This window comes from Alexandromys fortis, unplaced genomic scaffold (genome assembly GCF_014885135.2).
Source record: "Alexandromys fortis isolate MF-2015 unplaced genomic scaffold, M_Fortis_MF-2015_v1.1 scaffold_74, whole genome shotgun sequence".
NCBI lineage: Eukaryota > Metazoa > Chordata > Mammalia > Rodentia > Cricetidae > Alexandromys > Alexandromys fortis.
Window position 1 is genome coordinate 2031712 of NW_026068008.1, and position 25053 is coordinate 2056764.

The window sequence follows — 25053 nt, forward strand, 5'->3', positions numbered from 1 at the left end:
CAGTAAAATGATACAAATATCCTATAACTTATGAGCACATCCCTGTGTGGAAGGTGTGAGACACTGGCCAAGGGAAGAAGCCTGTAGGTTTTGAAATAGCCTGTTACACAGAAAGAGTTTAATCTACATTAGAGTTCCTATTCTGAGATTATGCACTGTAAAATCTTACTGGCAGAATTATTTTAGTCCCAGAATATAGTGAGTCTTTGAAAATGATAAGTTCTGTTCCTGTGGCTGCTTTCTGAGATTCATCCTATTACCATTGGTTTCGGAAGTGTTTCATCAGTGTGCTGTGGCACAAGTTTATTTTTTACTGTTTTGTATTTATAAATTTTTTGAGCCTACAGTTCAGTGTGCTTTACAGTTTAGAAATTAGCTATTTCTTCAGTTCCATTCTCTACTATAAGCCCACACCTATTTCTGATATGTTATGCTTTCTCACTGTTCTCGCAGAGTCTCCGATGGTCTTCACCGTGTTTTCCATTTGTCTTTTTATTCTTCACACTGGTGTCCTCTTGTCACTTTACTAATTTGTTTGTTTTTAGTGTGTATTTGTTCATGTGTGTACATTTTATTGACTAGGCATTCATCATATGAATATAAACTCTATTTGTAGGAAGATGTAAAGTATTTGCGCGTGTATTGCTTTTTGGTTAGTTTCTCATGGTTTTATGTTTCTTTATGGATGGTAGTAAATATAATCACAATGCGAGATAGATAGAGACCTTAAACCTAGTTTTTAAGAATAATTGGAGTTATACTATGATAAATACTTTCCATTAGAACAGTGGTCCTCAACCTTCTTAATGCTGTGACCCTCAAATACAATTCCTCATGTTGTGGTGACCCCCACTCCAACCATAAAATTATTTTCATTGCACAGATAATCCAATTGTGAGGACTAAACTGAAATTCCACAAAAAGGATTAATTTGCTTAGTTATAACTTAGGATGAGGAGACAAATTTTAGTCTCTCAGTATAAAACAGTGAATGTTTGGCATATTCTCTTATCATAGGACCCAGGCTTTGACTCCAGCTTTATTGCCCCAAAAGAGCACAAAGTATTCAGCTCAACTTCAGAGCCTATGTTAGTGTTGGGCTCCCCAGTCTGAGTTCTTATTTTCTCTGACAACTCTGTTTTTATTAGCTCAGTGGTACTTTCAAGAATTTCATTTCATTCTTCCCACTCACTTGGAAGTTTCTTCTGAATTTCTAGTGTTACATGAAGGCATACTAGTTAATATTTTGAGAAATTTTTATTAAGAACTTTTTATCTCCTCACATTTGAAATGTATATTGATTACAGACTTTCATGTTGATAATATTTTCCCTTAGGTTTTGTTAAGGTATTCTCCACCATTTTCTAGCATGCATTCAATATTACAGAGAAGTCAGTCCCATAGCAGGATTTGAAAGAGAATGAGCAGGAGTACCCAGGGCCTCATGAAACCCAGGCTCAGGCTATGTCTTACGTGTTTAACTGGACAAAGTGATTCACAACACAAGTTCAAGTTTGAGTGGGTGGAGAATAGACTCAGAATAGAAGTAAAGAAATAATACTGCTTCCGCAGCTTTTCACACCGATGGATGTTATTGTTATTCTTATTTCAGAAGAAACAGAGATATGGAGACACTAAGTAATATATTAATGACAGGTCTGTCTCAGTGTGTGAACTGAGTTAATTTGCTTTTAGGCTGAGCTCTAAACTACTACCTACACTTGCTCACGGAGGATGCTGAATCAACTGAATAAATGAAAGAAGAAAGGCAAAAGACAATAAAAGGGGTTTGAAGCAACTATAAAAGACAGAGAGGGGAGGGAGGGAGGAAGGAAGAAGAGAGAGGGGGAGAGAGAGAGTTTACTCTGTAATAATGCTGATAGTCCCTTTGCAAAATCAGACAAAGGTGATATGAAGCCTGTAGATATTTGAAAGAGAGGGGTATACTGCTGAAGATGCTTGGTTTATAGCTGACTTCAGCTGTTAGAACCCACTTCTCAAAGTAACTGGAAGAGATACACAATATCAAATAAAATAACATTAGAAAGGGCTACAGAATTTATCTGTTTGTTTAATATGAGAGACAATTAAGAATAATTGGTGTTAACAGTATCGGATCTTGCTTTGTGAATTCTCTAGTGCTTTAACAACTTGAAGAGGGTAAGAATAACTCCACATGTGCAAATAAAGTTCTTGTTTGAACAATGAGTGTTCTAGATATCATCAGGGTCACAGATCTAAATTTCTGAAGACAAAAGGTCAAGTATGGCTATATGTCTCTAATCTTCAACTATATTGTATATATCTATAAATGTCTTCAAATACCTTCTATAAATCTTCTATATATCTCTGTATCTCCAAAGGCTATTTATTGCCTAACTATCGTATGCTATGTATAATTTTAGACATTGGGAAAAGAAAATTTCTGCATATTTATGAAGCTTTTATTCTGATATGGGATAAATAAAAAAATAAAAAGGCTACTAATTAATTTGCATGATGAAAACAAATGCCATGTGAACAAATAGCAAAATATATGGTTGGTAAATGCCTTGACAGTTAAAGCCTTCAGTCGTGGTTTGTTCCATTATACAGTGACTTGTGAGCTAAGTGTGAGCTTTAGTGATATTTTGACAAAAAATGAAGTTTGGAACAAGTGAGAGGTCCTGTCACTTGTTTGCAGAATTGATGAAGGATATAGAATAACTACTGCAGACCCAAGGTAGAGAGTTTGCTTGCTTACCAGAACTGTGAGGCCAGATGCACAGGGCTTTGTAGATAACCCTGAGAATTTAGTGTTAATAGAAGATGAGGATCTTTTTGTTTCAAGCCGCTGCATCTTAAAAAGCTACCTTTTGTGCCTGAGAGCAGACTGGGTTGGGTTAGGTTCAAAGTAGAGAAACCAGTTTGGAGAATGTTGTAATCATCCAAGTAGAAGAAGTTAGTCTTATGCTAGGAAGGTAACAAGGCAGGTCATAGGGAGAGGTGAGAACCTGTATAAAGTTGGGAGACAGAGTCATCAAAATATGTTAGCAGATCAGGTATAGGTCATGGAGACAAATGCCAGGGAAAAGTGGAAGGTTCTTTTTTTGAGCACCTGAGTGGAACCTTGAATCCTTAAGTGGTGTGGCGAAGAGACTAACATTTGGAAAGATGGAAAGCTCCACCTACAACATGTTAATCAAAATGTGTCATGTCTAGCCTTCACATATATGGCATTGGAATTCAAATGACTGTAGTGAACAGCAGACATAGGTTTGAAAGTAGACCAAGACTGTGTGGTATTTAAAGTCACATTCAATAACATAATCTTTCCATTGAAGGTAAAAGGAGTTTTGGAGGATTGGGCAATGAAGAACTTGAGCACTGAAAGATGTTGGAGAGCAGAATACAGAGTTCCTGTAATCCTAGGAGTTGGATGGAGGATAGCAAATTTAAGAGTGGCATTGGCAACAAAACAAGACATTGTGTGAAGAAACCAAATTATTTGTAAAAAAAAAAAAAAAAGAACAAAACAAAAGGCTGGTAAAAAAATGGACTTTCAAAAGAAACTAGAATTGAAGTAACTGAGTAGAGTGATCAATGAAGATAGGAAGAAATCAGGAGTGTGCTTTAAGGCGAAGTGAATAATCAGCCAAGCTTCTCACTGATGAAATGAGGTTAAAAAGCCAGTAGGAAAGGGCTTGGCAAGATGGAGGTCACTGGAGACATCTATTTAAGACCTAAGCATGGCTCAGGAGAAGAAAAGGACCAGGGTGGGCAAAGGCAGATTTGAAAAGAGAGATGGGTCAAATAGTTTGGATGTGTGTGGTCTTTAAGAAAGAAAGAGAGAGGGGGGTCTTTATATAGACTCCTTTAGTACTAAAGAATGAATGGTTCCACACATTATTTAAACCATGTCATCTATTAAAATTTAATGGCAAAATTTGTTGATTCTCATTTCCCAACAGCTAACAACAATGAGCCTCCAGTTTCGTAGCTTCTTTGAAAGTAGGATAATAACAGAAAAGTGGAAATCAGTACGTTTAGCCTCATTTGTCACTAATAATATTTGCTGTTTATGAGGTTGTTAGACAAACTGCTTTACTGTATTTGTTTTATAATGATATAGGAAAGATCTCTTTTTACATTATGAATTTGCTGAGTTTTTTTTGCTTTCAAAATATATTGAATCAATGCCTTATTTTATCAATGGAGAAATTATTCTACAAATAAATATTTGATAGATTCTCAATCTCTGTTAATATGACACCTTCTTTCCTATTCTTCGGAAACATTTTTCAATGACTTCTTCAATATTTATAGAGCAATTTAGTGTTATTGCTGAGTTAAGTTTTTCTGGCTTCATAATCACGGACTTAAAATCTCATGGATCGTTTTTGGAAGGCATCTTAACTAACCTTCTAGCATCAAGACATTGTTTCATCCTAAGAAGTGGTTATGTTACAGAATTTCAGTACAGTCATGGATGGCAAATCTTCACATTTTATTCCTCATTTTTGATATTAAAGATATGATCAGTAGAACATCCCCATTGTCTCAGTGTGTGGGTGCACCCCTCGCGGTCCTGAGTTCCTTGCTCGTCCTCTCTCTCCTTCTGTTCCTGATTTGGACCTTGGGATTTCAGTCCGGTGCTCCAATGTGGGACTCTGTCTCTGTCTCCTTTCATCGCCTGATGAAGGTTAATATCCAGGAGGATGCCTATATGTTTTTCTTTGGGTTCACCTTCTTATTTAGCTTCTCTAGGATCACGAATTATAGGCTCAATGTCCTTTATTTATGGCTAGAAACCAATTATGAGTGAGTACATCCCATGTTCCTCTTTTTGGGTCTGGCTTACCTCACTCAGGATAGTGTTTTCTATTTCCGACCATTTGCATGCAAAATTCAAGAAGTCATTGTTTTTTACTGCTAAGTAGTACTCAAATATGTATATATTCCAGCAGGACTGGGTCTGAAAAAGCATTGGATAAAACCGGACTCGCTGAACATAGCGGACAATGAGGACTGCTGAGAAGTCAAGAACAATGGCACTAGTTTTTGATTCTACTGCACGTACTGGCTTTGTGGGAGCCTAGGCTGTTTGGATGCTCACTTACTAAACCTGGAAGGAGCCCGGCGATGGTGGCGCACACCTTTAATCCCAGCACTCGGGAGGCAGAGGCAGGCGGATCTCTGTGAGTTCGAGACCAGCCTGGTCTACAGAGCTAGTTCCAGGACAGGCTCCAAAGCCACAGAGAAACCCTGTCTCGAAATCAATCAATCAATCAATCAATCAATAAATAAATAAAAAACCTGGAAGGAGGTGGGACGTCCTTGGACTCCCCACAGGGAAGGGGACCCTGACTGCTCTTTGGGCTGATGCTTGGGGGAGGAGGAAGGAAATGGGAGGCGGTGGCAGGGACGAGGCAGAAATCTTTAATAAATAAATAAAAAAAAGATATGATCAGGTGGGCTTAGGGATCTAAATTTTTTTACATTGTTTTGGTTATGTTTTGCTTTTGACTTAACACTGACTTAATCAAATACGTGCTCCTGGCCTCCATGCTTAATGAGACAATTTGAAGTCTGAAAGAATTCTCCTCTAACAGCATTGCTAAATAGCAGCTTTGTCCATAGTTTCCTTTATTGTTGATTTGTTTGGTGACAATTTGAAACATATTAATTAGATTTTCAAACATATAAGCATGAAAAGGGAAAATGCCTTATATGAAGAAAATAACCTTACTGGGAATTGAAGATGAGTGGAATTCCCTGTAAGTAATAATTTATAGCTTGTATTTATACTTCTCTTAGCACTATGGTTTTTCTTTAAAATTTTCTTCCTTTCCCTACAGATTTTTTTTCATAAAATATGTTAAATATGTTTTGTACATTGTGGTTTCTGACATGAAAAGTTTTTAAATGAACTTTTAAATGAATAAAGACTGTGGAATAGTACATTTTATTCCCCTAGTAGCATAAATAGGTTGTTTATGGGTCTCTATTTGGTTTTCCTCGTCTATCTTTTAAATGAATTCCTCAAAAATAAATATAAATTCAATTATGGTGTACCTGAGGAAAGTAGGGGAGGAGCTGCAGCCATGACAAGCTTTTCTGCTCCTGTATGTGTATGTGAGAAAGAAAACGCAGCATTTGTCAGTTCTAATGTGTTGTGTGAGTTCTAAGATGAGTAAGTTGGCAGGGTGTGAGAAGATTGTTTGTCCTGGATTGATCCTGGATTATTCACCTACAACAGCTGAAGAGCTGAAAATCCGTGCTGAACTAATGCCCAGGGACTAGGTCTCTTGGTCTGGTGACCAGGGTTCTCTCCTCCTGGAACTTGTGCATCGAAGGTGTGTGCATTTGTGAGATTTCCTCAGCCTAGACTATGACAATACCTTTGCCTCTGTCATGTGAGAGAAAATCTGTAGCTTTAAATAAATATGGATCTATGTGTGTTGATACAGACTAGTCATCCTAGCACGGAGGCAGGAGGATCCACAGTTCTAGGCCAAATTGGGTTATATATATATTGTCCCCGTTTTATCAACAAAATGACACCTGTCTCAGAAAAGACAGAGATGGAGGGGAAAGAAGAGAGAGGCAGAGAGACAGAAACAGGGAGGCAGAGTCATAGACAGAGAGAGAAGAAAGGGTGAGGGGCAAAAGAGAAAAGAAGGGACAAGCTCTGTAGTGAAATATATCAGTTTGATATATAAAATTAATGTGCATTAATAATTATATTTAAAAAGAAGATCTATTGAATGAACACTGACAACAGACTAAGGAGTTCCAAGGAAAGTCTTTCCACATTTTTATGTTTACTTTCCCTGGGGCAGAGACAGTCCATGGCAGAGTTCCATTTTTCTCAAGGCTGCCTTTCTACTCTGTTCCCCAGTGACCCACCTGTTTTGAGAACTGGAAGACCTTATTTCAATTCCTTGGTAACTGAGTATTTTTAGGAAAGGAAGTTATACATCTTTTAAAAAATATTTCACAATTATCTCTATTTATTATATTTGATAATAACTCACACCAAAATTTGCAATATATTGTTAGCAGTGTTTATTAGCTTCAGAACTGACAAACATTTTTTTTTCTCAATTGCATTTCTTGTGGGTTTTATCTATGACCCTTGTCTCAGTTTCTGAGAAGACATGATAGGTGGTTTTCATGAGAAGTCACTGCTTTTTTCTTTCATATGAACCCCAATGATTGAAACATCTGTGAACACTTGTTGTCTGAATGACAAGTTGACCTCTCTCTCATGATGAATTTCTCAAAGTGTCAACCAGAGCAGATTTACATCAGGATTATTTACTGGATGACTTTCAACATCACTAACGTACAAAAAAAACCATTGCATTTTAAAAAGACAGTCATAATGTGTAATATCTCATGGGTCATTTTGAATCCAATAACTTTAGTACTTTCTATGAAGCACTAAAGCTGGTGAAAAACAAGTTATCAGAATAGACTATGACAAATATTTTTTTGGCAGCATCCTTTTGCCTAACTATAGGTAAGGCAGTTAGAAGGAATGAATAGGTCTTTTGCACATTAATTAGCCTTGCAGAAGTAATCATGAAAGAAATCCCCCCCTTTTCCTTCTCCTTTTTTCTTTGTTTCCTAGCAAACACTTATGCCTTGCATGGTGTATGGAAGGATTTGTTTGATTCATCATCCTCCCTCTGTACAGAAGGAACACTGAGGGGAAGAAATACATTTACCTGTATTTTACAAAAACCATGAGATAACTGCATGAATGCATTAAGGGATTGGGAGTGCAGACATGAGCCTTTCTTTAATCCCAGTAATTGGGAAGCAGAAGCAGAGAGATCTCTCTGAGTTTGAGTCCAGCCTGGTATACATAGTGAGTTCCAGGTCAGCCAGGGCTACATAGTGAGACCCTGTTTCAAAACAAAGCACAATAAAACAAAACAAACTACAAAACAAAACCAAAAAGAATGAATTAAAAGCACTGCTAAAAAAAATCTCATTGTCCTACAAGCAAACTCTTAGCAGCTTTAAAGAATGCTCTTGTAACATAAAGATCCATTGAGAATCATGGTATGATGCTGTAATTTCCTAAGATTGCCAAGTTTACAGTCAATTGCTTATTTATTTAGATATTAAAGACTTATTTTATTTTTACATCCCAGCTGCAGTTTCCCCTCCCTTCTCTCCTTCCAGTCCCCCCACACTCACCCCTCCTCTGTTCACACCCCCAATCAACTCCTCCTCAGTCTCTGTTTAGAAAAGGACATGTCTCCAATGAGTCTCAACAAAACATGGGATGCTAAGTCGCAGTAAGACTAAGCACCTCACCATATATTAAGGCTTGGCAAGGCTATCCGGTATGTGTAGTAGAATCTCAAAAGCCAGTAAAAGAATGAGAAACAGCCTCTGCTTCCAAGGATAGGTATCCCAGAAGAGGACCAAGCATCATAACTATAACATACATGCAGAGAGCCTAGGTCAGTCTCATGCAGGCTTCCTGGTTGACAGATTAGTCTCTGTGAGCCAACTAAGAGCACAGGTTAGTTAATTCTGTGAGTTTTCTTGTGGTGTCCTTGACCCATCTGGCTCCTACAGTTTTTTCTTCCCCTCTTCTTCATGATTACCTGAGCTCTGACTAATGTTTGGCTGTGGATCTGCATGTGTTTCTCTTTCCATCGGTTGCCGGATGAAGCCTCTCTGATGACAATTGAGCTAAGTACCCATTTGGTCACAGAAGATGGTCAATTGAGGCTACGCATCTGCTTTTGCTAGGAGTCTTAGCTAGGGTCATTCTTGGTGCCTGTGAGATTCCCTTGTATTGGTTTTTACCTGGCTCTAAATTGCGCCCCCCCCCCATTTCTAGTAGTCTCTTCCATCACTTTTCTTTAACTGCCCCCAACCTGAATGCTTATTGTCCCATCCTCATGTACCTTCAGTTCATTCACAAAATCTCTTCTCCTTCCCCTTCCCAGGGAGATCCAGGCATTCCCTCCTGAACCTTCCTTGTCAGCTAGTCTCTCTGGGTCTGTGGATTGTTACATAATTATCCTTTACTTTACAGCTAATAACCACTTATGAGTGAGTACATACCATGTGTGTTTTTATTGGTCTGGGTTACCTCATTGAGAGTTTTTTTCCTAGTTCCATCTATTTGCCTGCAAATGTCCCTGCATCCTCATTTTTAACAGTTGAGTTAATGTACCACATTTTTTTTTCCATTTCTCAGCTGAGGAACTTCAAGTTACTTACAGTTTCTGGCTATTACAAATAAAGCTTCTATAAACAGATTTGAGCAAGTGTCCTTGTGATATGATTGAGAAGCCTTTGGGTCTATCTATGCCCAGAGGGGTATAGCAGGGTCTTGTGGTAGATTGAGTCCCAGTTTCCTAGTAGCCACACTGACTTCCAAAGTGGCTGAGCAAGCTTGCCCTCCCATCAGCAGTGGAGGACTGTTCCCCTGGCTCCATGTCTTCTCCAGCATGAGCTGTCACTTGTGTTTTTTATTTTAGCCATTCTGACATGTGTAAAATGGAATCTCAAAGTTGTTTTATTTTGCATTTCCCTGATGTCTAAGGATGTTGAAAATCTCCTTAAGTATTTCTGGGTCATTTGAAATTCTTTTTTTAAAGGACTTATTTTGCGTGTGTGCAAGTTGGTGAGTTTATATGAACCACAAGCATGCATATGCCTGCAGAAGCCAGAGGAAGATGCCACATTCCATGGAGGTGGTGTTAAAGTAAGTTATAAGCCACTAGGCATGTATGACTGGGAATGAATCAAAGTCCTCTGCAAGACCTGAAAGGATAAATGTCCTCTTATGTGAAAACCATAAAAAGTTAATGTTGTTGTGGAATATCTCTTTAATTGTGTAAAGATGTGTTGCTGTTGCACCTGCCTGCCTACATTTTCTGACTGGTCTAATAAAGAATTGAATTGTCAATAGCTAGTATGAGAAAGGATAGATGGGGTTGGCAGGCAGAGAGATACATAGCAAAAGAGAAAAAAAATGAGAAAGGAAGAAAGAAGAGAATGAGGGAGTAGGGCCAGAAACCAGGCATCTACCATCCAGCTAAACACTGGAGAAAAGAGGAAAGAAAGACATACAGAATGAAAAGTAAAAAGCCCTAAGGCAAAAGGTTGATAAAGAGAAACAGGTTGATTTAAGTTAAAGAAAAAAGCTAGGCAGAAATGAACCTATGGGAGCCAGAACATTCATAAGCAATAAGAAGTCTCCATATCATGACTTGGGAGTTGGTTGGTGGACCAAAAAAGAAAGCCAGGTACAAATCTTAGCTCCTAATTCAATAATGTTGAGAGATAATTAGGCTATGAGGGCTCTGTACTCATGAACAGATTCATTTAATCATTTCAAGAGTAGGTTTGTCGTCATAGGTAGGTTTCCTAGAATAGTATATGCTCAGCTTTTTTTCTTACCTAAAAGTACAGTCTTTTGCCCTGATCACTTTCTTCTATCACAGAATATCCTGGAAGAGGGGACAGAATAATTGAAAAGCCAGATGACCAGGATGTCTGCTGCTAGATAGTGTCATATAGACAGGACAGGGAAGCTGCACCCACAAAATCTCAACATCATGGCCGACCGAAGAAGACTTGCATAATGGTAGTATCATTCCACAAAGCCATCGAGGTTATGGGGAATTTCACAAGGCTTTGCACCCTGATGAGTATATAAAAGCAATCAATGACTGCTTAAAGAGGAAGAATTGGTTTTTCCTATGGATGAACTTCCTGGTAAGTTATCCAGTTTCAAGTGATCAGCCATGAACACAAGTATATAAGAATGACTCTAACTACCTCCATCCAGGTCTAGTAAGGTGAGCATCCAAAGGGGACTTGATTGGGGGAAGGGGAGGGAAATGGGAGGCGGCAGTGGGGAAGAGACAGAAATCTTTAATAAATAAATATAAAAATAAAAAAATAAAATAAAAAAGAACTTATATAAAAAAAGAATGACTCTAACTGAGCTAAGTTGTGTGTTGTAACAGTTATAATTATAGAAAAAGATATCATAAATTTGAGGAGTTAAAGCAGACATTGGAGGAATTAGAAGTTGAGGGGGTTAAATGATGTAAATATAGTAGTCATGTACAAAATGATTAAAATTATTTTTTAAAAGAAAAGGTCGCTGGGCAGTGGTGGCACACACCTTTAATCCCAGCACTCAAGAGGCAGAGGTAGGTGGATATCTGTGAATTTGAGGCCAGCCTCGTCTACAAGAGCTAGTTCCCAGACAGGCTCCAAAAGCTACAGAGAAACCCTGTCTTGAAAAACCAATAAATAAATAAATAAATAAATAAATAAATGGTCTATACTGCCAGAAAGTCTGATTAAAGGGAATTCTGGCAATGTCTTGGAAGAGGAGAAGGGCCACAAGGAAAACCTAAATTTTCTTAGGCATTATGTAATTCTGGGAGAAATATAAACAATGATACTAATTTTGATGGTACTAGCCAGAAATGGGAAAAAGGTATTGGAAACTTCCATAAAAACCATCCTTATTATAGAGTAGCAAAGAACTTGGCTTCATTATGCCCGTGCCTGAAGGCTTTGTAGAAGAAGTTTAAGATTAGTGAGCTGGGACATTTAGTGGAAGAAACTTTTAAGCAGAATATTTAAGGATCCACAGCCTTCTTGTAGGTGAGTACAGAGAGGCCAAAATAACTAGATATGACATTTATAATTAAAAGGAAACAAAGAAGAGGAGATGATGCGGTCAAGCTACCCTTTGATAAATGAATGGGCATGAATAAAAGAAAGCTTGGTGCTCTTTGTCAAGATAATGAAAATACATTCTGCATGTAGTTCAGAGATTTTGAAGCTTGCCTTAAACTGTCATAGGCCCAGTGATGTAGAAGGGCAGAATGGCTCTAGAATAAAGGACTAAATGTTCTCTGTGGACTTGTCTAGTGTCATGGCATCAGGACTATCCTGCCTACAGTCTTATGCAGTTCCTAGCTTAGGGTACTAGGCCTCAAGAAGCCTTAGGGTCAACTTGGGTAACAGGTCTAGAGGACACACATGGTAAAACCTGGAAGGGATCCAGTGCCACTGATTCAGCAAGCATGCAGGACACGAGCGCTGTGGGGCATAGCTTTTGGCACCTGCATCTCAAAGGAATTCATCAACAGTCTAGAGGCCCAGGCACAGACTTGTTGCAGAAGATGTGAGGGCTCATAGTGTATAGGATATTTTTCTCATGTTTGATTTCAAAGATTTTGTTTTATAGTTTCCTTGCTGCTGTGGAAAGAGCTCAGAGTTATATTCTTGGGTATAACATTTCAGCTATTGCTTTTGAGTTGGGCCTGCTGAGACTGTGACAAAAGATAGAATGTGAGTCATAACTAAGTCTAGGGACACTGACAGCTGTCAAGGCTAGCTGAGTAGAAGGCCACTACAGGGCAGTAAGAGTAACTGCTCTATTGTGTCTCATTCCTTGTTCTGGAAGTATGAATACCAAGCAACACTGCCTACAACCTTCCAGATGGTTCCTAGATGGTTTGGTTCAAACTGTCATTGGAAAGTTCAGACCTAGATCTTTAATGATCTCTGGATAGACAAGCCTTAGAATAGTTTTTTTTTTTTTTTTTTGGACTAGATATACGAAGGAAGATGGACAAGAGCTACATGTTTTTTCTAGAGTCAGACACATGAAACTAGAGTCCAGAAAGCCTTTAAGTCCTAGTGGACAGCTAGCAAGCTAGCAATTCAGTAGAAGAACTGGATAGGACAGCTTTTAAACAAAAATCAAGTCCTCTGTAGAGAGAAGTCAATCTAGAGCTTGGGCTGTCAGCATATTCCTTCCTGGAATCATTATGTGCATATATAATGCTAACTTATCATAGTCCCGAAAGGATCAGGAAGAAGACAAGACCTTAGCTTGGAAAATGCAGATGTTTCACTTGATTAACTGGATTTCTCCACAGCAGACTTTCTGCTCATCGTCTCACCACCAGTAAGGGAAATCTTCAGAGTCCTTCGGCCTGGGGCTGATATTGTATATGCCTGTCTCTTTATGCTTATTTTTTCTACCATTCCTCTTACTCCATTAATCCAGGTGCTAGTGAATGAGAGGAATGGCAAGGTCACCTCCATTGCAATGTTGGGCAAGAAATGGAGGAAAACAAGAAGAAAACAGGCTGATGACACCCTCTGACTACTTGCCTTGAGTTCTCAATTTCTGATTGCTTAGGTCCTTTTAAATATTGGGAGTTGGAGTTGGCCTCACTCTAAAGTATTGCCCTCAGAATCTCTGTGTGAGGCTTGGGTATTCTTTTAAAGATATATTTATTATTTTATTTTTTTGTGTCTCTGTGTGTCTGCATGTATGTGTCTGTCTCTGTGTTTCTATGTCTCTGTCTCTCTCTCACATACACACTCACTTCATCTCTCTACCTTGTTCTCTCTCTCTCTCTCTCTCTCTCGTGTGTGTGTGTGTGTGTGTGTGTGTGTGTGTGTGTGTATGTGCTGCATGAGACCCTGGAACTGGAGTACCGAACCTGGTTTCTCTGCATGAAGTGCAAGTGCTCTTAACTACTGAACAAACTCTCCACCTTGGGAGATTTTTATCCTTCTTGGATGACTTATATATGCAGACAGAAATGAGGTCTAGTGAATATATATATATACATATATATATATATATATATATAATCAATAAGCTATTATACAAACACAAAAGAATGGTCAATTGTGTAAAATCTATTATTTATATATGAATCTGACATATACATGTCATAACCCACATTTATAATGCACACATTGAAAAGCACACAAAGGCACTCCTTTTAATTATTCTTTTAAGTGCTCCATTTATACAAATTCTATTAAGATGTTTTACCCAAAATATGCCATGTTAAATGTCAGCTCCTGAGTATTTATAGGCAGTGGGATAAGGGAGATGAATTTTATTGTGAGACGTGTTTGAGAACTACATAAAACAGTTACTCTGGTTGTTTCCTTTCGTTCCCATTTCTTTGTGTTCTCGTTTCCACCCTTGCCATTACCATTCTTCCATCTTCCCCTTGCTTCCTTTCCCTCCTCTTTCTTCATTCTTATTTGGGATGGTCTAACATGAGCCATGTCCTAAAGGTAGTTGATCAGAGACTGCCTCTTTCTCTTGGGAACATTGTTCTAAAGGTGTCCTCCAGAAGCATTCTTCTGTATAGGAGGACAGAAATACGAAGGTACATTCTTGGAGGGTAGATTTGTGTTATCTGATGGTTGACTCTGTAGAAGTTGGCAACTTTTGGTATTTGGGGTATTTCTCAATACCATTACTCCTTGATTATGTAATAAATAGCTCAATGACTACTTATACAGAGTTTATCACACCATTCAGCTAATAGCTAGGGGAGCATTCCAAAGAAGGAGCCTACTTTATATGATATGACTTTTAGGACAGTATCCTTTTTTCCCATGTTTGTGTTTAAAATAGTCCTGGCTCTGTGAGAATGAATATGTAGGCAGTAACCTTGTATAAATATATATGACAGTAGACGTCTGATTTAATTGTCTTTTCTTTTTACCACTGTTTGATAATTTCTGAGAATACTCAAATTCTGAAAGTTTATCCTAGAAATCTGAGATAATAACTTGTCATGGTCTGGGACCAGCCCAGCCCATAAATTTTCTCTGACCAGCCGGGAGACACGGGAATAAAGACACAACTCACAAGACTTTATCGGGAGGGAGTTTTCAGTGATCCCTCATGAAATCCTGAGTTCTCAGCCTGAAAAGTCACCTGTGTTTATTCTGCAAACAGCTTTTCTACTAAAACATAAACTGAGGGGGAAATTCATTAGCATTCTGTTTCCTAGGTAACATCCACACCTTTCTATGCCCATTTTGTCATGTCTTCCTATCTATGCCTGCTCTGTCATGTAAACTGAACTAACACCTCTTTCCCAGGCAGACTTCCCAAATTACAAAGAAGGAGCAGAGCGACATTAGCATATTCTGTCCCTTTGTTTAGGATGGCGTCAGTTTGTCTCAAAAGCCTAGGTGGCCACCCTCTGTGTGGCCAGGTGCAAACTGTGGCCTGCAAGTCTGGTCACCATACCATGTAGAAATATGGGCCTGTATAATATAGCCCTACAATCCACTCCCTCTTATTAATTTTAATAAAACCTGTGCTTCTGCAACAAAAATTTAATTTTTCTAAAGAGAAGAAAATTCCCCTTTGAAAAAAAAAATAGTTACTAAATGGTAAGTGAATTGATTTTAGTGAAGAAGTAGAGAGGAGTGTAGCTCACTTTTTTCATGGTGGCCCTGAGTTCCCTGTAAAAGAACCATGAAAGATTTGACGGATATTTGGCAGAAGTACTAGACTCTACACTTTTGAAGATTGTCTGAAAATAACATCCATTGTCTCATCAACTCTGCACTGGGGACACTGTCTATTACAGTATGCTCTTGGTTGCTGTGATAAAACACTGACGGAAACAAACTGGCAAAGAAAGGGTTTAATTTGCTTACAGGTTACAGTCTACCATTGGGGGAATCCAGACATGAACTCAAAGGAGGAGCCTGAAGCAGGAACTGAGTAAGAGATTGTGGAGGAATGCTGCTTACTGAATGACTTGCTACTGTGAATTGCTCAGCTATGCTTCTTATACAGCCAGTATCCCCTGGCTGTTTACAGCTGGCTTGGCTATTCTACATCATTAGCAACATATCCACAGACTCATCTGATGGATGGGGTAGTCCTTAAACTGATATTCCTTCTTCCCAGCTATGTCTAGTTTTCTGTCAAGGGGATAAAAACCAGACAAAATATTGTCTACACTACATTTAATACTGCTTAATACATTTAAATACCAATAGAGAAAACAGACTTGAAAAAGGGCCCTGGAAGTGTTAGGAATTTCTGATGTTCCTTCATTTTATTGTTTGCAAACCATTCGGAGCCTCTCAATGTTTTGGAGCAAAGGACTCTGGCCTCACTTGTCTAACAAATCTGAACATATAATAGTCCATCACCATTCAGTAGGAATGAGGCAAAGCAGACAAATAAATTCTGTCTTTTCTCTGTGGTAACATAAAGAGGTGATCTAAGTAATAAACACACAGATACAACAAATTGAAGACAGTAATAAGAATCTCACTGCCTTTTTATTAATGTTGATGCCACGGCTTTCATCTTCTATGTGAGCCTCAGAAAGTTATTTAACTTAATTTTCTAGAATTTTGTTCACTTAAAAATATTTATTTTAACTAATTATATTCTTTGTTTATTTTGCCAGGTTGTTTTCAGTTAGCAAATCAGTCTGAGGCAGAGTTGAATATGCTCCCACATGCCGGTGTCACCACCATGGCCATCCTCATGTCATAGTGGACATCACTTCCTGAGAAAGAAAAGGCCATACCAGGGGAATTTATTTCAATAGCTTTTTATTTTACTTAAAACTGTATATGTCTAACATAAAATTGTATTTTATTCAACCACCAGAGGGAGCCTTCAAATCTACGGTTTCTGAAAAGGAAATACGATTGAAGTGTCAACTTTGTAAATTTTATGCTTGACAATTAAAAACCCAACACATTCCATTTCATGCCATTGCCTTCCATGAGGGTTTTCATACAGAAGATGGCAGGCTCTTCTCATGCTCCATATGCCGTATCATTTTGGTTAACAGTTTTTATATAATACTCTATTTTTGCGTGATTTTGATTCTTTCAGTAGTTTGAGTAATTCTGATATTTTAATTATACAGTTGATTGAGACTCACCAATATCTTGCTTCAAAATGATTTTCCTTCCATACTTTAAGTCCTAGCTTATTTCAGGTGTATTTTTGTCTTCAAATTGATGATCTTTATCCATATATGTTTTTTTCAGTAACCCCAAACCAAAGGTTTGCCACATCTATTCCTTTCCATATTTATTAATTTGGATACATTGCTTGTCTAACCAGGATTTATTATTAAATATTTAAGAAGTGTCTTGGGATTTTAGAATGATGAGTCTTTTTCATATTTGGGAATGTTAACCTAATGCATGTTTGACAAATAGAGTGACCGTGATATTCTCAGGCGTTTCCTTCCATCATCTGCAAGCTCATTTTCTCCCATGGAGAATCAAGTGATTCAAATGTTTCCAGCGATATTATTTACACATGGGATGAGGAAGGATGTTATCTAACTTTTTCCTCTAGGCAGAGCTGGCTAGTTCCCATAAGGGAGAGCCCTGGACCTCCCAGAACTAACCTCCTTCAATTGCTGATACCTTGTCAGTAAACGTGAGTTTCCATGTCCATGTAGGTCTCTCTCTCACTCTCCCTCCCTCTGTGTCTCTCCATCCCTCCTATATAGACTTATGCATGCATCATGATGCTGTCACTACAGCAGTTGAGGTAGTCAAGATACCCACTGTCTTCAAGCATTTCCTCCCGGCTGCTATCTATTGTGATAAGAACACTTACAACAGTAGCACAACTTTAGGGAAGGGTAGCTCTTGAAAGAACTTGTTTTGTCTACTGTTTGTGCATCACACTGTCAAATGTCCCTGTTTTTTTTTTCTTTCACACATTAATGTCATCAGTCTTGTTTTGTGACTGTGAAAAATTGTTGTGCACAGAGGTTAAGCAAATTACCCAGGGTCACAGAGCAGATGAGTGAAACCTGGGCTCAGAGCCAGGACTCTGAACTGCTGGGTTGACATATGGTCTTCCAGTGCTCCACACAGCTGCAGGCTGGCCGGCTCCTTCCCATTGCACTTAATAAAAGTCAGCTATTTTAACTCTTCATCTGAGTCAAAGTCAATGGAATTTCACTAAAGTTACTAGAATGTGGTCTCAGTAGAAAAATGAATTATGAATAATGAATAGAGGTGAAACAGATTCATCCCTAGTCAGTATTGACAGAGTCATTCTTCTTTTTCTTTAACTTCTGATTCTCCAGAAAGTGCTTACAGATGTATAATATTTCCACAAGAAGTTTCTATGACAACACCACCTGAATACTAACATTTTAGACAAAGTATTCCTTTGATATTTGTATGATTGCCTGATAGTTATATGTATATCTTTATTGCATATTTTACTTTATTTGCAAATATTCTTTATTTATTCAATAAAGATGTACATATAACTATCAGGGTCTGAATTTTGCTGCACAAAGAAAAGGTATTTTCCAACAAGGTGTTTAATAACTCAGTTGATAATGCTCTTTTAGAAGGCAAATGAGCTCATTCACTTTCCAACATAGAAGTCCAAGGAAGCTGTCAGGTAAGATAAGCTGTCAGCTACAAACAAAGTCAGTTGGCGTCTTACTTCACTGAGACTGTTCCCTGGACCAGCTGTTTTGCAATCGCAGATACCCATGGGTATGCAAGTCTGGCCTTGCAGTACATGGTTGGTCTGACGTCTCTTCAGCGCTGGCTTATCCTCCCTTACCTCTGTACTACCTTCAGAAGCAGCAGAAGGTCTCGTTGTCTGCATTTAGGGAAATGGATGCACACTCTGCTCTAATGCAGACTCATGGATGCTGCCTCCTCAGCCTACAAGGGGTGGGGGGAGGCAGCCCGTGACTAATACAGTGTTTAAAGGAACAGTACTAAGGAAAAACATGTTACAAGAGATTTCTCATGTCATTTTTAACAGCACATTGCATCAATAGGGTTTATTTCACTTATTTAAAAATAACTCTTAATTAATGCTGAGGATGTATGAAGGCAGACAGTATTAAAACTAGGGATTAAAAGTCTTTTGCAGAAAGACTTTTAATTTCTTGATGTTTATGTTTTTATGCTTTATATTTCAAATTTAATAATTCTATGAATATGTTTCACTCAGGTGCTCCAGCTTTGTCACAATCTTGCAAATAAATAATGCATTTCTTAGAAATATCCTCCCCAAAGTAGAAGGGCTGCAAACATTCATTTTGACTTGTCATGGAGGCAGTGGTTTTCATCTTTTGTGATACATTTTTAAAGCCTGAGCAAAACTGCATAAAGAATAGTTCCTCTTAATGAGATGAGTCACATGAAAATTTCAGAGCTCTCAAGGCTGTGAAGGCATGTGAAAAGATATCACCCCTGGTGACTGTTGAGCAGAGGCATGCCTGTGCTCTGCTGGTTTCTTTTTCAGAACGATGACAGCAGCAGGTATCCTGGAACTTATCTGCTGGAAGTTAAAGTTTAACTCCTCTACTAAACAAATTATATTAGACATGCTACTTAGTTTCTATGCCTCAATTTACTTATTAAAACAAGAAATATAATTTGTAATGGGGATTGCCAGGGCTATTTTTTTAATTCTGTATATTATTTAAACCAGTGTACAATCCTATTTATTTAAACAAAAACACTTTTTGTAGCACAATTTCCCACGATAATTCCACATTTCCATAACCATGATTAAGTTTTGTCATCACAAATCTAGAATGCTTACATAAGAAATCTGCTTGTCTGAGGCATTAATAAACTGAATCTGAGTTTTTTCTCATCCATTCAAAGGTCTAACATAAAATGGAGTGAGGTAGGAAAAGCAGAAGGCTTAGAAAAAATCTTGGCTATAATTAATCATCAAATAAATGTCTATTGATTTGGAACCATGTGGAAAAAATCATTATAGATGCCAAACAAACAATGTTAAAATCAAGAGGCTAAAGAAAGCATCATAGGAGCAAAACAGATTGTTTTTTAAAGTGGACAAAATTGTTTTGACCATATTAGAATCATAACACTTTCAAACCATATTCTTGAAAGTAAATATTTAGAGGGTGTTTCAAAAAAATTCTTTTTATCCTTCCTGGATTTTATAGGTATTTTATGGGTTAGAATAAAGAACAACATTTTAAGAATAAATTCATACCAACTAGGAAATTATTTTAAAAACACTGCTAAAACTCACTAAAATTCATAAAAGAAAAACCACATGCTTCAGTTTCTCTTGCTTCTCTGTGTAGCTCATTGCTGAAGTATATTACCTTTTTATTTTATTATTTATTTATTTGTTTTTTTTTTTTTTTTCGAGACAAGGTTTCTCAGTAGCTATGGATCCAGTCCTGAAACTCTGTAGACCAGGCTGACCTTGAACTCACAGAAATCCACCTGCCTCTCTCTCTTGAGGCTGGGATTAAAGATGCGAGCCACTTCTGCCTGGCTATATAACTTTTTTTTTTAATGATTATGAGTAGCAGAAAAATCTAAAGTGCATACCAAATGGTGAGTAAATTACTGAGTGTTTGAGCATGGCGCTACCCATCATTCACTACAGCACTAGAAATGAGAGCCTGTATTAAGACCAGCCAGGCTACATAGATAGAGTGGGTGCCAAAAGAGACAAGTCAGCTATTACCTGACCATGTAAAAAGCAGCTGACATTGGGCCATCTTGATTTTAAGCAATGGATATCTTCTATCAGATAATTGAGCTCAAAAGTCTCCGCTTTGGGTCACCAAGATGGCTTAGTGGGTCAAGGTGCTTGCAGGCAAGCTTGATGAACTGAGTTCTGTCCTAAGGATCTGTAGGTAGCAGGAAAGAAGCAACTCCTGCGAGCTGTCCCGGTACCTTCACATATGTAATGCAGCACATGACCCCACTCCACAAAAATGAATACATTTAAGAATGTTAATAAAGAATTTCACAAATAAGATTCTTGTAGTCTCAAAAACTTTTATCCAGACATAAGTAATTCTAGTTGATTGAGTATTATTTAAGTTTTGATAAAAATAAGTCTGAGATAATTTCATGGATAGTAGGAACAGTTTGAACTTAGGAAGGTTGGGTTTTGGGAACACAGATGACCAATGAAGATTGTCAGATATCTGGGGAAACTCTAGAGTAGGAAATTGGGAGGAAGTGTATGGCTTTCCCTGGTGCTGGATGAAGCCAATGAGTAAGGGATGCATGGAAACCAGAAAGCTAGAATGCCTCTGGTGAAGAAGCACTGTTGAAAAGCAGGACCACTGGTATCGAATGTAGGTTGTGTCATCCCTGGACCTTAAGTTGTAGCATCAAAAAGTCTAGGAGAACTTGTGGGAACAGGGTGCTACCTGTAGGGAAAGATGGAGTCATGCTAGAGCAGAATTTAGCCACTGATTATACTAGGCTATAATACGATAATCTAACTTGGGGCATTAGGACACAACATGAGAACAAAATCTAATGATCCTTTTCTTCCTGAAACTCTTGGTGTTAAAAACTCTGTCAAGATGAAACAAACAGGAGACAGGCTTATGGTTCAGTGTAAGGAATACTATCATCACTGGTATCTTAAATTTATTGCTTTCTCCGGAAGGCTTTACTCAATACCTTCACTAAAACAGATGGCTTCAAAAGCTACAATGCAAGTCAGTAACTCCAAGAAGATCCTTGTATCCTGTGTAGCCTGTGTTTATGGGAATAAATTTTTTGCTAAGGGGTGTTTGTTTAGTGCTGTTGGCATTAAGAGTCAAGAGTGGAGCCATATTACTTCCCCTATGAAGAGATTCAAAAACAAAAATACATTTGTGTTTTATATGGAGGACTTAGAGACGATGTTTCATTATAAAAGGTGAGGATACTTGCTGTCTTTCTCAGCACACACACACTTTAATTCTTTGTGTACTTGTTGAAAAAACTGTTTTGGGCTCTGTTGGAAAATTAGAGTTTTATAATTAGTTCTGGCTTGGTTAGTTAAGACATGAAAGGAAGGGCACGATGCAGTTGACTCCTATGACATGGGAGGACCCTGTGTGTTGTAGGAGACCACTTGTTCATTTTCTGGCCACCTAGACTTCAAAAATAATCACACAGAAACCATATTATTTAAATCAATGCTTGGCCAATCACTTAATCATATTGTTAGCTAGCTCTTTTATCTTTAGTTAACCTATTTCTATTCTTATTTATTTATTTATTTATTTATTTATTTATTTATTTATTTTTTTGTTTTTTTGAGACAGGGTTTCTCTGTGGCTTTGGAGCCTGTCCTGGAACTGGCTCTTGTAGACCAGGCTGGTCTTGAACTCACAGAGATCCTCCTGACTCTGCCTCCCAAGTGCTGGGATTAAAGGTGTGCGCCACTACCACCCGGCCTATTTCTATTATTTTATATTTTATCACAGGCTTGTAGCCTACTGGCAAGTTTCCAGCTAGTGGCTTGTGTCTTCCTCCTCTGGTGGCTCCATAGTGTCTCACCACTCTGTGTTCATTCTTTCAGCATTCAGTTTAGTTTTCCCTGCCTACCTCTATTCTGCTCTGTGCAGGCCCAAGACAGTTTCTTTATTAACCAATAATATTCACAGAATACAGAGGGGAATCCCATATCACCGCCCCTTTTCTGTTTAAATGAAAAGGAAGGTTTTAACTTTAACATAGTAAAATTATATATAACAAGACAGGTATCAAGCAATAGTTAGAGTTGCAATATTTATATATACTTATTTATATCTACAATATTTACAAATATGTACAATATTTATATCTACTATTATATCTCTTATCATAACTAAGGAAAACTATAATTATAACTAACTGTCCTTCAACTTCATCAAAGAACCCAGAAGGATATAATATTACCTAAGTAAACATAAAGTTTATTGTAAGCAACTTTCACAACTCTAAATTGACAGAGACATCTCGCTGCCTGGACAGTCACCCAAAGTTCTGCAACATTCTTCTAGGCATCCATTTTCAGCCTATAGGCCCATAGTATCTGGCAGACTTTTTCATGAAGCAGTAAATTTGAAAGACAGTTCTGCCTATATTGACAGATTGTCAGTCATTTTCTTCTGTGTCATGTAGAATGTCTGGCAGATTTTTTCATGAAGCAAGAATCATGAAGGAGTGTCTCACCATTAGGTGAATTTAGCAATCATTTTCTGTAGGTCCTGCATGTCTAGTTCAAACTGTGTGACATAAAACCGTCCAGGAAAGAGCAGTTTCTTGCCCAAATGGCTAGCAAACTCCATTAGGAGTTTCTTCAGTGTCCATCATCCTTTTGAAGTGATTGGTGCTGCCAGGAACAGAAATGTCTCATGTCATGAAAAGTCCTAAGTTATTAAAACATTTTAAATAGCATATTGTGTAGTCTTTGAAAGATTTGAAGAGTACCTATCTAACTGAAATATATCTATATATCTAGAAAACCTAATTAACATGACTACAAGCTTGACTATTATAGATGATTATCTATTAACCTATATCTCTTTATTATACATTACATATTTAAATGAGCTTAACAAAAAGAATACCTTAATCAAGAGCAGAAATATACATATAACAAAATTGACCTTAAGTTTGTATCGATAAACCGAGATCCACGCAAATGCAAAGTATTGATCTCTATATCATAACCACCTTTAAATGTAAACAAACATAAAGAGTATTTGGGAATTTGGGTTTAGTTCTCTCCTGGTACGGGAGAATTGTCTGTATCCTGTCAATCATTTTTTAAATAAATGCTAATTGGCCAGGCAGAAAGTATAGGTGGGAAAACCAGAAAGGAAGTAAAAATGATACAATGAGAACAGGAAAATTCTGGGAAGGAGGAAGTTGATTCCTTCCACTTTTGCCCAGACTCCAAAGAAGCAAGATGTGAGCTGCCTTGCTGAGAAAGGTACTGAACCATGTGGTTAGCATAGATAAGAACAATGGGTTAATATAAGCTACAAGAGCTAATATGTAGCCTGAGATAATGGGCCAATCAGTTTTATAACTTATAGAGTTCTCTGTGTGATTTTCTTTGGGGCTTGCCAGCTGTGGGGTACCGGGAGGGACAGAAACACAAACGAGCAGGACCCTCATGTTACAAATGGTGCCCAACTGCTTCCTGATTCTTGTTGAATGAAATATTTTTGGGGGTGTTCATGGCAAACTTTTGGGGGTCTTGGTCCATCAAACCACATTAATCTGGAATTAATCTACAAGTTCTCATCTTCTGTGAAAACAAAAGAAGAACCCCTTTTCCAAAGCAACAAATCTTTAGGCCCAAATTTGGAAGTTATGATACCTTTAAAATATCTATACTGGTTTGGCTTAGTAGCCCATACAATTAAATGTCTCTCTGTACTTAGCTTCTTCACAGTCAAAAAATTCAAAGAAAGCACAATAGTATACATAATCCAGACTCTCTGTATATATTCCATCTTTATGTAAACTCATTACTCTTATTTTTCTACAAGTTTAATATCTTATTATCTTTATTCCTTTAATCTATGACTGTCTGTACTCTTTTATATTACATTTACTGTCTCTTTACACATTTTCTTCTCTCTTCCAAGCCTACGCACATTTTTAAAACACATTGTGTCTTGTTTAGAGGTCTTTTATGTCTGAATCTGTCCTATTGTGTATCTGAAATCCTTTTATGACCAGGACTGCTTCTTAAAACATTAAACTGCTTGACTAGTATTAAGGCTGCTTTGCCTTTTGGCTCCACCCAGTCCAGCATGATGGAGTTCTGTTTACTACCTCTGAGACTGCCAGATGGGAGTCACATTCATCAGTTCAACTTTGGTAACCAGTTGACCCATGCTGCCACCAAGTAACTTGAAGTACACTGCCCATAAACCACATTCAAATACTCAGCATCCTGAAAGAGCCAGAGTTCATGCTATCAGCACAGCCCAGGAAGCTGCTGTTTATAAACCATACAGTTTTTTCCCTCGCTGAATCAGGAAAACCTCTCTTAAAGGAACTGCAGCTTGCCACCAGCAAGTAGAGCCCATCTAGAAAAAAATGTGACTAAACTTTGTTTTTTAGTGTCTAGAATTCCTTTCCAAGCCCTCTCAGGTTTTGTGTAGATATAGTTGGTCCCACATTGGGCATCAATTTGTTGTCAGAGTTCGCTTGTTTGTTCCCAGCTGCCCAGAACTGATATAATCACACAGAAACTATATTAATTACAACACTGCTTGGCCTATTAGTTTTTGCATATTTCTAGCTCACTTTCATCTCTTAATCCATTTCTATTATTTTATATTTTACCATGAGGTCCATGGCTTACAGCAAGGTTCAGGCTGGCAGCTTGCATCTTTCTCCTCAGGCGACTCCATGGCATCTCTTTGACCCCACTTATTCTTTCTCCCATTATTCAGTTTATTTTCCCCCGTGTAGCTCTACTCACAG

The 25053-nt window shown here is 37.9% G+C and overlaps 1 long non-coding RNA gene across 8 annotated transcripts in view; it reads left to right on the top strand.

Annotated features, from left to right (window-relative positions):
• The window catches only part of LOC126513380 (uncharacterized), a 71023-nt gene extending 49267 nt beyond the window's left edge, over window positions 1–21756 (top strand). For 2 of the 8 annotated variants that reach the window (XR_007595309.1, XR_007595315.1), the window contains 4 exons: window positions 4944–9060; window positions 9612–9718; window positions 10461–10734; window positions 16245–21756. This is a non-coding gene — a long non-coding RNA (uncharacterized lncRNA). Of the gene's footprint in view, window positions 1–4943; window positions 9061–9611; window positions 9719–10460; window positions 10818–15479 lie in introns of all 8 variants that reach the window. The other 6 variants (XR_007595316.1, XR_007595310.1, XR_007595313.1 and 3 more) reach the window with 6 other exon arrangements.
• The last annotated feature ends 3297 nt before the right edge of the window (window positions 21757–25053 follow it).